The sequence below is a fragment of the Eumetopias jubatus genome, unplaced genomic scaffold (genome assembly GCF_037043125.1).
Source record: "Eumetopias jubatus isolate StellerSeaLion01/CBP00866 unplaced genomic scaffold, mEumJub1_p1.0 scaffold_2, whole genome shotgun sequence".
Taxonomy (NCBI): Eukaryota; Metazoa; Chordata; class Mammalia; order Carnivora; family Otariidae; genus Eumetopias; species Eumetopias jubatus.
Window position 1 is genome coordinate 173,623,992 of NW_028274808.1, and position 9,391 is coordinate 173,633,382.

Here is a 9,391-nt window from a genome sequence, read left to right on the forward strand (position 1 = left end):
TTCTTGTCATTCACAATAAGTCATTTATAGACTTTGACAGTATTTTATTGATTTCACTATTTCCCCCAGCAAATAAAATAGTTCAAAATGTAGCCTTAACTGCAAAAGCTAGTAGTGTGCTAAGCCACTGTCAGTCATGACCAGAGTAGGCTTTGATTTCATATCAATTTTACTTCACAAATGCAATTTGGGAATAAATATTGCTATAAAAATAGAGTGAAAGATTTTAAAGTGATTGCAATGAAGGCAATTGAATATACTTTGTGCCCAGTACAATTTAATTTGCTAGTGGTTATTTTATTTTTAACAGATTCTCTAGAACTCAGTATATGATTGTCTGTCCCCCAACTCCCCAAAGTTTTGGATGAAATGATCATTTAGAAATTAATTACCTTTCTCTCCTCTAAGAATGACTAGCACCTTTCCACCTATAAGAACTTGCCTCTTTATTTTTCACTTTCCCAAATACTATCATTCCTAATTATTCAGCTCAACGTCTAGGTCCTCCCCACAAAAGCTTCCATTACATGATCTGTAATTTATCTAAAAATAGTGCAGCCAAAAAAAAGTGGCATATGCACTTTTGGAATGGCTATTCCCATAACAAGGATCAACTTCTAATATACAGAAAAATCACATAAATTATGGTTCACAATGTAAACCTTTGTGTGAGTTTTTATGCCTGCATTAGTATTTCATTATGTATTTCATAGTTTATTCAACCAATGCACGCTATTAGGACATTTCAGTTCTTTCCAGTCATTTGCAATTAAGAATAAACTTTTATGCCTGTGTTGCTTTACATACTGCTGGTTCATAATTAGGATAGAGTCCTAGAAGAGAATTGGGAGTCACTGTTTTAGTTCATATGTAGTTTTGTTAGATATCGCTATTTTTGTCTTCATTACAGTTGTTCACATTTGCATTGCCTCAAGCCTGGGAGTGCATGAATCCTCACAGCCTCAAAAATGGCATATGTTGTCAAAGTTTAGGATTTTTACAAATCTTTAGTTCATAAAACTAAACCAAAAATGAGATCTGTTTAATTTTAAATAATATTTTAAATTTATATGAATGAGATTGAGTATTTTTCATAAGCTTAAGAGACATGTAATCATTCATTTCTTTTCCTGTGAACTGTCCAAAATTTGTTCTATAAGTTTGTTGTTCTTTTTTATCGACTTTTAGAGCATTCAACACGGTGTCTATCAGACTTTTGACTGATATAATTTGCAAAGGTAAATACATACATACTTAAATACACAATATATATGACCTCCCAAAACATTTTTAATGCACTCAAATTTATTGATCTTTTCATTGCTTCAAGATTTTGGGTCATCATTATTAGACCATTCTCCCTTCCCAAAATGTAAAGGAATCCAGAAGTTTCCTATAAGAAGTTATTTGGTTTCCATTTACATTGTGCTATTTTTAAAATTAGGAAATTATCATGGTGAATAGTGACATATAGAGACATAGCAGGTTAGCATGAAGTTCCAGAAACCAAGCAAAAAATAAATGTACACAGATTAACTTCCCTTCCTCTCTTTTCTCTCTCCCTGCCTCCCTTCTATCATTTTTTCCTTTCTATGCTTCTTGCTATTCCCATTTTGTTTCTTTAAGTATTTATGAAGACAAACAAACATATTATAAAACAAAATGGTTCAAATAAAACCTGAGGCAAAAGAAAAAAAATCCTTCCTAAGAAAAAGGAGTGCTCAGGGGCCCCTCAGGAATGGCTCAGTCCATGGCTGTCTTCGGCTCAGGTCATGACCCCAGGGTCTTGGGATCTAGCCCCGCGTCGGGCTCCCTGCTCAGTGTGGAGCCTGATTCTTCTCCCTCTGCCTGCCGTTCTGCCTACTTATGCTCTCTCTCTCTCTGTTAAATAAAGAAATAAAATCTTAAAAAAAAAAGGAAAGGAAAAGAAATGCTCATGCACTGTTGCTGGGGATGCAAGCTGATACGGCCCCGGCGGAAACAAGTACGGAGTTTCCTCAAAAAAATAAGAAAAGATTTACCATATTATTCATAATTCTAGTGCTGGATATTTATCCAAAGAAAATGAAAACATTAATTCAAAAAGATATATACATTCCTATGTTAACTGTAGTGTTATTTACAATAGCCAAGATATGGAAGCAACTCAAGATAGATTGATAGATGCATGGATAAAGAAGATATGGTGTAGGGGCACCTGGGTGGCTCAGTTGGTTTAGTGACTGCCTTCGGCTCAGGTCATGATCTCAGCGTCCTGGGATCGAGCCCCGCATCGGGCTCCCTGCTCAGCGGGAAGCCTGCTTTTCCCTTTCCCACTGCCCCTGCTTGTGTTCCCTTTCTCTCTGTCAAATAAATAAATAAAATCTTAAAAAAAAAAAAAACAAGAAGAAGACATGGTGTATATATACAGTGGAATTTTAGTTAGCCATAGAAAAGAAGAAAATCTTTTCCTTTGCAACAACATGGATGGATCTAGAGGGTATAATGCTAAGCAAACTAAATCAGAGAAACAAAAATACCTAATAATTTCACTCATATGTGGACTTTAAGAAACAAAGAAAAAAGAAATAAAACAAAAAAAACCAGACTCTTAACTATAGAGAACAAACAGATGGTTACCAGAGGGGAGGTGGGTGAGGAAATGGGTGAAAAAGGTGATGGGTATTAGGAAGTACACTTATCCTGATGAACACTGAGTAATGTATAGAATTGTTGAATCATTATATTGTATACTTATAACTAATATAACACTGTATGCTAATTATGCTTGAATTAGGAAAAACATAACTATATATAATTAGGAGAATATTGTACAGAAACCTCATATGTTGCTGTTTAGCAAATTACTTAATCAAGGTCACTTATCAGTAATAGAACAGAATTTGAACCTAATACGTACATATACTTAAAATACATTCTTTTTGTATGTCTCAAGAAATTGTCACACTGTTGTGGAAGCCGGCAGGCTAGAATCATTTTGCCTATTCATTTATTTCCAATTTCACATTGGTATGTTGGGTCATAAGTTTTATCTACTCAGGGGCAGCATTATTTTTTCAATGAGTGATAATAATTTGCCATTTTACTGTTATCTTTTCTCCTTGTTTTATGTGGTGTTTGTGTATAGATCTCCTGTTGCACCCTTTTATTCTTATTTACCTTGATTTGGATTGAATAAGGCTATTATTTTTTCTTGGCAATCTATGCAATGTTGAATGTCTAAGGTAAACAAAATGTCAACATTTTGTTTGCTAGAAAAATTCTGCCTGTTCTCATTTAATCTCCTGAACACACAGACCTGTATGTGTGTGTGTGTGTGTGTGTGTGTGTGTGTGTGTGTTTGTGTGTTTGCTTTTACTCCTCAGTTCAACAGAGATCAGTAGTTGGCAGGTTACTTAAAATGTAATCTTTCTCTCTCTCTCTCTGACTTTCACTCTTCCTCTTTTTCCTTTACCCAATCTCACTGATACATTGCTTCTTGCAATCTTTTCCTCTTTTGGTTATCTTCCCCTTTTATTCATTAGTAACAGGGTCCAAGAAAATCGTGAACCCAATTTGTACACCTGTGACTCCAAATAAGGAATTGTTACTTTTCACCTACTATGTGTGGCGTCTGCTTTGGAGAACTGAACTTTACTGGCTTTGCTTAAGATCTTCAGGACCTATGACTTCTCCAGACATTTTTTTGCCACCCTGGTTTAAACTTCATTGCATATGGCAACGCTTTTTGATATACCATGGTTCACATTTTCATTGAAGTTGGAGACTAAGTTGTCTCTCCAAAAATATTTCTATCCTATATTTAAGTTTTCTTGTAGAAAAATCATGTAGAGTTATTTGTTTTTTTATTTAAACAATTTTAGCAAGTATATACTTGTTCATAATACAAAATATTGTAACATCTTAATGTTTTTCATCCTTTATGTTTTTATTTGTAGAAAGTGTCATACAAGTTATAATGACATGGAATTTCATAGGGAGAAGATAATAAATCTTGGGAATTATCAAAACTTTAAGGAGGTTATAATAGACTGTAAAGATAGTTACAAATCCTAATTCCTCTTATATGCATGCCCTTTTGTTACATGTGATTTTGCAACACCTCCTTCCTCTACCCCTTGAGTCCACTCTAGTTGGGATTTGGTTGGGTCAATCAAATGTAGCTTCTGATCTTGAGTATAGGTCTCAAAATATCCTGTATACTTTCATACTCTCTCTTGGTTCCAAGACAACCTACTCTGAACAAATCTGGCTAGTCTGGCAGATAATGAGAGGCTCCATCCTAACCCTAAATTCTACACCTAGATTCAGTCAGCCAACTATACTAGCACAGCACAGTTTTGCTCTCGTACAGCTGACTGTGGACACACAAAGGGACCAGTCGGTATCAGCCAAGTGTGATTCGGAATAGTGAAGCCAATCAGCTAACTGAGCTAAAGAGCTAAATATTAGGATGTGAGATAAATTAATGGTTGATATTTTAAACCTCTAACTTTTGGGGTGGCTTATTATACCTTTAAGTAATTGATATAGAGGAGGTGATATTTGAACTTATTTAATTAGCAGTGTTTGGACATGTGATTTCCAGAAAGCATAGCCTATTACATAATTATTATTATTTTTTTTTTAAAGATTTTATTTATCCATTTGACAGAGAGGGACACAATGAGAGAGGGAACACAAGCAGCGGGAGAGGGAGAAGCAGGCCTCCCGCCGAGCAGGGAGCCCAACGTGGGACTTGATCCCAGGACCCCAGGATCATGACCCGAGCCAAAGGCAGACGCCCAATGACTGAGCCACCCAGGTGCCCCCTATTACATAATTATTAACTAGCTCATAAATAATGTAAGCTTCCTTTAAGATGTATTTCAGATACTAAAAATGTCAGGATTTTCTTGTTTGCTTTTAATCTACTTCACTTCTCATCAGGATTCTCAGTTTTCTCTTTAAGGGAAAGTTAGGGAATTTAAAGAGAAAAATTATAGTGTTTAGCCCAGGGGCCGGTATATAACAGACACTTAAAAGAGAATTCCCTGCCTTCAGACCAGCTTTAGGAAGGATAGTTTTTTCAACTGTGAAACCTATTACTAAAGCAATTTTGTCTATTTTTCTAGTTAATACTTGTCTCTGATTTAAATATTTTATTATTCAACTTAATAGTTATTTGATTCAGACTGGTCAGAGACTGGGTATTTGCTTGGATTCTGACCCCCTACCAGATGAAATAAAATTAAAGCAGATTTTCTTCTGATTAAACCCTGTAAGAAGTAGTAAAGGTACTGCTTTCTCAGCTGATTCATTAATTGACTTCAGTTAGAAGTTTTGCTAGGAGGAGTAATGACTGCACAATTGACCTTGAAGTGATTAATCCATGAAACGGTGTAAAAGCAAAGGCAAAGAAGATAAAGGGGAAAAAAAAAGGCTTTGCTTTCCTTTTCCTTTTACTATCTACCTTGAGGTCATTCAGGCAATGAGGATCTCATATTTTTTGTATATAAAACTTAATTCTAATTCAAAAATAAAAGTTTAAAAAGGTAAGCCATTTGTGAAAAAGATGAGTAAAAAAAATTGATATTCATGTTTTTAAGAGTATAAGGGAAAATACACATATACACATACATGAAAAGAGATAAAAAGATGAAGTTGCAATTTAAGTACATTTAATCAAATAAAATTTTCTCCTCAAAACTATGTCTATCTTATACTTAAGTTTTCTTGTAGAAAAACATGTAGAACTATTTTTTTATTTAAACAATTTTAGCAAGTATATATTTGCTCATAAAAATTACGTGACTAGCAGAACAAATAGGACAATTTAAAAACTTCTAAACTGGACTATTGCAAAGAGCCTGCTAACTGTTTTTTCTTTTGTTTTTTTTTCTTTTTTCTGAATTTCTTTTTTTTCTTTTTTCTGATTTTACTTTGCCGTCTTCCAACCACATCTACACAGTGCCCAGGGAGCTCTTAATAAAACAAAAATCAAATCCTATTTCTTCCTTCTGTAACACATCAAATGAGTTCCCAATGCACACACACAGTTTCATCCTGTTGTCATGTCTCTGAGCCATCCATGCTCTGCCTACCCCCGACTCTATCCCATCACCCTTCTTACTGATCATTACTCTTCAGCCATGTCAGTTATCTTTCTGGTTCTCAAATTAGTTTATTCCTTTTTCACCTGAAGTAATTTGTACTTGCATTTTGCTAAAAGTTGGATTTTTTTTTTTTAGTTTCACTCACTCCTCATAAATTTGATGCCATGCTCTTTGTTCAAAAGTGCCCAACTTTGCAAAAATGTCTAAATATTCATGGAACATTGTCTCTCGATATCACTCATCCATAAGACCAGAATAATAATTGTTTGACTAAGAGATATATAAATAAAAGAATAATGTAATAAATTATACTAAAAGTAGCAAGATACATAATATACACATACATATACATATAAGAGTCATATACCAATAGTGATAACAAATATTAAACATTAGATTAATTCAATTATTATTTTCACATCTGCTAAATTGGAAACTTCTGGTATACACAGCTTCTGAATTTTATTATATGATTCTTTTATTTTCTTTAAGTCACGAATTAGTTTGAGAAATACTACATACTGGTATTTGCATCAATTTCCATGATGGATTCTTTACAAATTTAGGAACAGTCTCAAAGTGATTTATATAAGCTGTATCATATTTTTGTAAAAATGATTTTCAATTCAATGGTCAATTCCTCATGGAAGGTATCCCTAGGGAAGATTTCCCTACATTATTAGAGTCCTGGAAATGTGCCACTATTTGTTCTTCTAGGAAACCTTGAAGGAATGCACTTGATTTCTTGATTTCTTCTTACTTGATGCCAAGTAAGAACAGCATCTTTCACCTATGTACTAGAGATTATTAAAAATAAGTAAAATTATTTGTTAAGAGAAAATATATATAAGTAACTTATCTATATTCTTTTTTTTTTGAGACATCTCACTGCAGTAGGCTCTTGGATCATATCATTTGAATTTAAAGCCTGACTCAGATATTTACCAGGTGGATAAAATTATGAAAATAGTTTAATATTCTTGAACATCAGTTTTGTCATCTGCATGGGAGACAAAATTCTGTCTACTTATTAAGTTATGATGAAGTTTAATTTTAATTTTGTAAGATGTGTTATAAGTGATATGTGGCAATGCTAAGTACATATTTATTTTTGAGGTAGTTATACTTCTATACTTATTAATATTAGGAGAATTCTAGAGGAATTCGTATTGGAAGAGTTTTAATCTATGTGTGTTATAATTATCTGTGGTCACATAATCATAGTTTCCATTACTATAATTTGCCAAATTGACAAGTCACTTAACTGTCACTTTAGAAATTTTATTTGAATAAAATAAAACAACAAGAAAAAGCTAAAAGTAAAAGTTCTTTCTTAAATCTAAACATTTCTATTTCTGTCTTGGATACCATTCTCTTTTGCCATCTCAAAAGCATTACAGAATCAGTAAATCCCATCTGCTATATATTAAATTTTTCCCTCTTCTTTGGACACATCCTCCAACATTTAAATATGCTCATGTCTACTCCACTGTTATTAAACAAAAATCAGTCTTTTGACTTGTCTTTCATCTGTAGATACCACTTAATCTCTTTATTCTCTTTTAGAAAAAAATGTCCAAAAGGAGTGGCCATATTTGATGTTTTAAAATTTCTCCCCACCCATAGAGCCCTCCATCACACCATGACATCTGAACAGCTTATAAGTCCTATCATTGATTTGCTTTGCCTACCACTCTCCCCTTCTTCCACCCGCATATAGCCTCTATACTCCCATACTCTCCCTGTAAATAATCTACATGAGCAATACAGTATATATCATCCCATATTTATGTTTTTACATATATAATTATACAAATAATCAATCATTTTAATGTGATATATCTATATTTATAAATATATATATGTGCACAGGGGTTTATTTTCATGACCATTGTTTTCAAAATGAACATATTATTTTGCATCTCACTTTTCTTATTTAATAATACTGTATGAAAAACTCCCAAAAATGGAGCGCCTGGGTGGCTCAGTTGTTAAGCGTCTGCCTTCAGCTCAGGTCATGATCCCTGGGTCCTGGGATCAAGCCCCACATCAGGCTCCCTGCTCTGCCAGAAGCCTGCTTCTCCATCTCCCACTCTCCTGCTTGTGTTCCCTCTCTCGCTGTGTCTCTCTCTGTCAAATAAATAAATAAAATCTTTAAAAAAAAAGAAAAGAAAAACTCCTGAAGTCAATTGTTGGAATGTCTAATGCATTTATTTTATTGAACAATATTGCATATTATGAATATACGAATATTTTTGTATTTCCAACTTCTATCTCTATACTTAGTCCAGAATCATAAACTCTCTTGTCTACTGACCTCTTCACTTGAATGCCAAAAGGTATTTCAAACCATGCATGCACCAAACTGAACTCCTCATCTCTTCATCAAATATAGTTCTCCTCTAGTTTTCCTTTCCATTGACTGACAACATAATCCATCCAACTGACTTGATGGTTGATTGTGTTTTATGTATGCATGATTTGAGCATTAACTCCAAAAGGACTGTAGCAATTATACAAAATAAACTATTGTAATAATCTAAACTTTAAATCGTAAGCCCTCCCCCAAAACACACACACACACACACACACACACACACACACACACACTCATGCATGCTGCAAACTCTGAATACCCAACAGAGTAGTGGCTTGAAATATATAAAGATGATTATATCAGTTAAAAAATAAAATATCTGAATATACAGAGAAAATTATGTGAGAGATCCCTTCCCTATGGTCCTCCCGGCCTTGTTGCCTCATAGAAAAGAGAAAGGTCAAGGCCATTTCAGAGAGGGGACTAAAAAACGGAGAGGTCCCTACAAAGTGGTGAAAGAGAGCATGAAGCCCATTCTTCACCCTGATAGACTAGTAGGAGGAAAAGAGAGATAGTTGTAGGTAAGGCAGGAGATGAATCACAGGTTATATCATCACCCACAACCCTAAACCTAGGTTGAAATTCTAAAGAGGCAAAGACCAAGGCAAAAGACCTTTTCCTTAGTTCTTACTTGGGACTTTGAAGTGACTCTTCTTCAGGATTAGGGTAACTTCAAATTCAACACAGTGTGAAATGGCTGCTTGAAAGTATAATCAATGCCTTGGTGTGGTTAAGCAGATAAGCAGAGGAAAATCCTTATTAATCCACCTAGAATTGTTTTTGATTCCCATGTGGCTCCAAATATTCACACAGGCCCTGTGGAGTTGTGCATATTGTCATAGACTGTGCTGGCCAAAAATATTTATTAATTCATTCATTATTTAATCCAGCAATAACAGCTTACAGAGGGATTGTAATG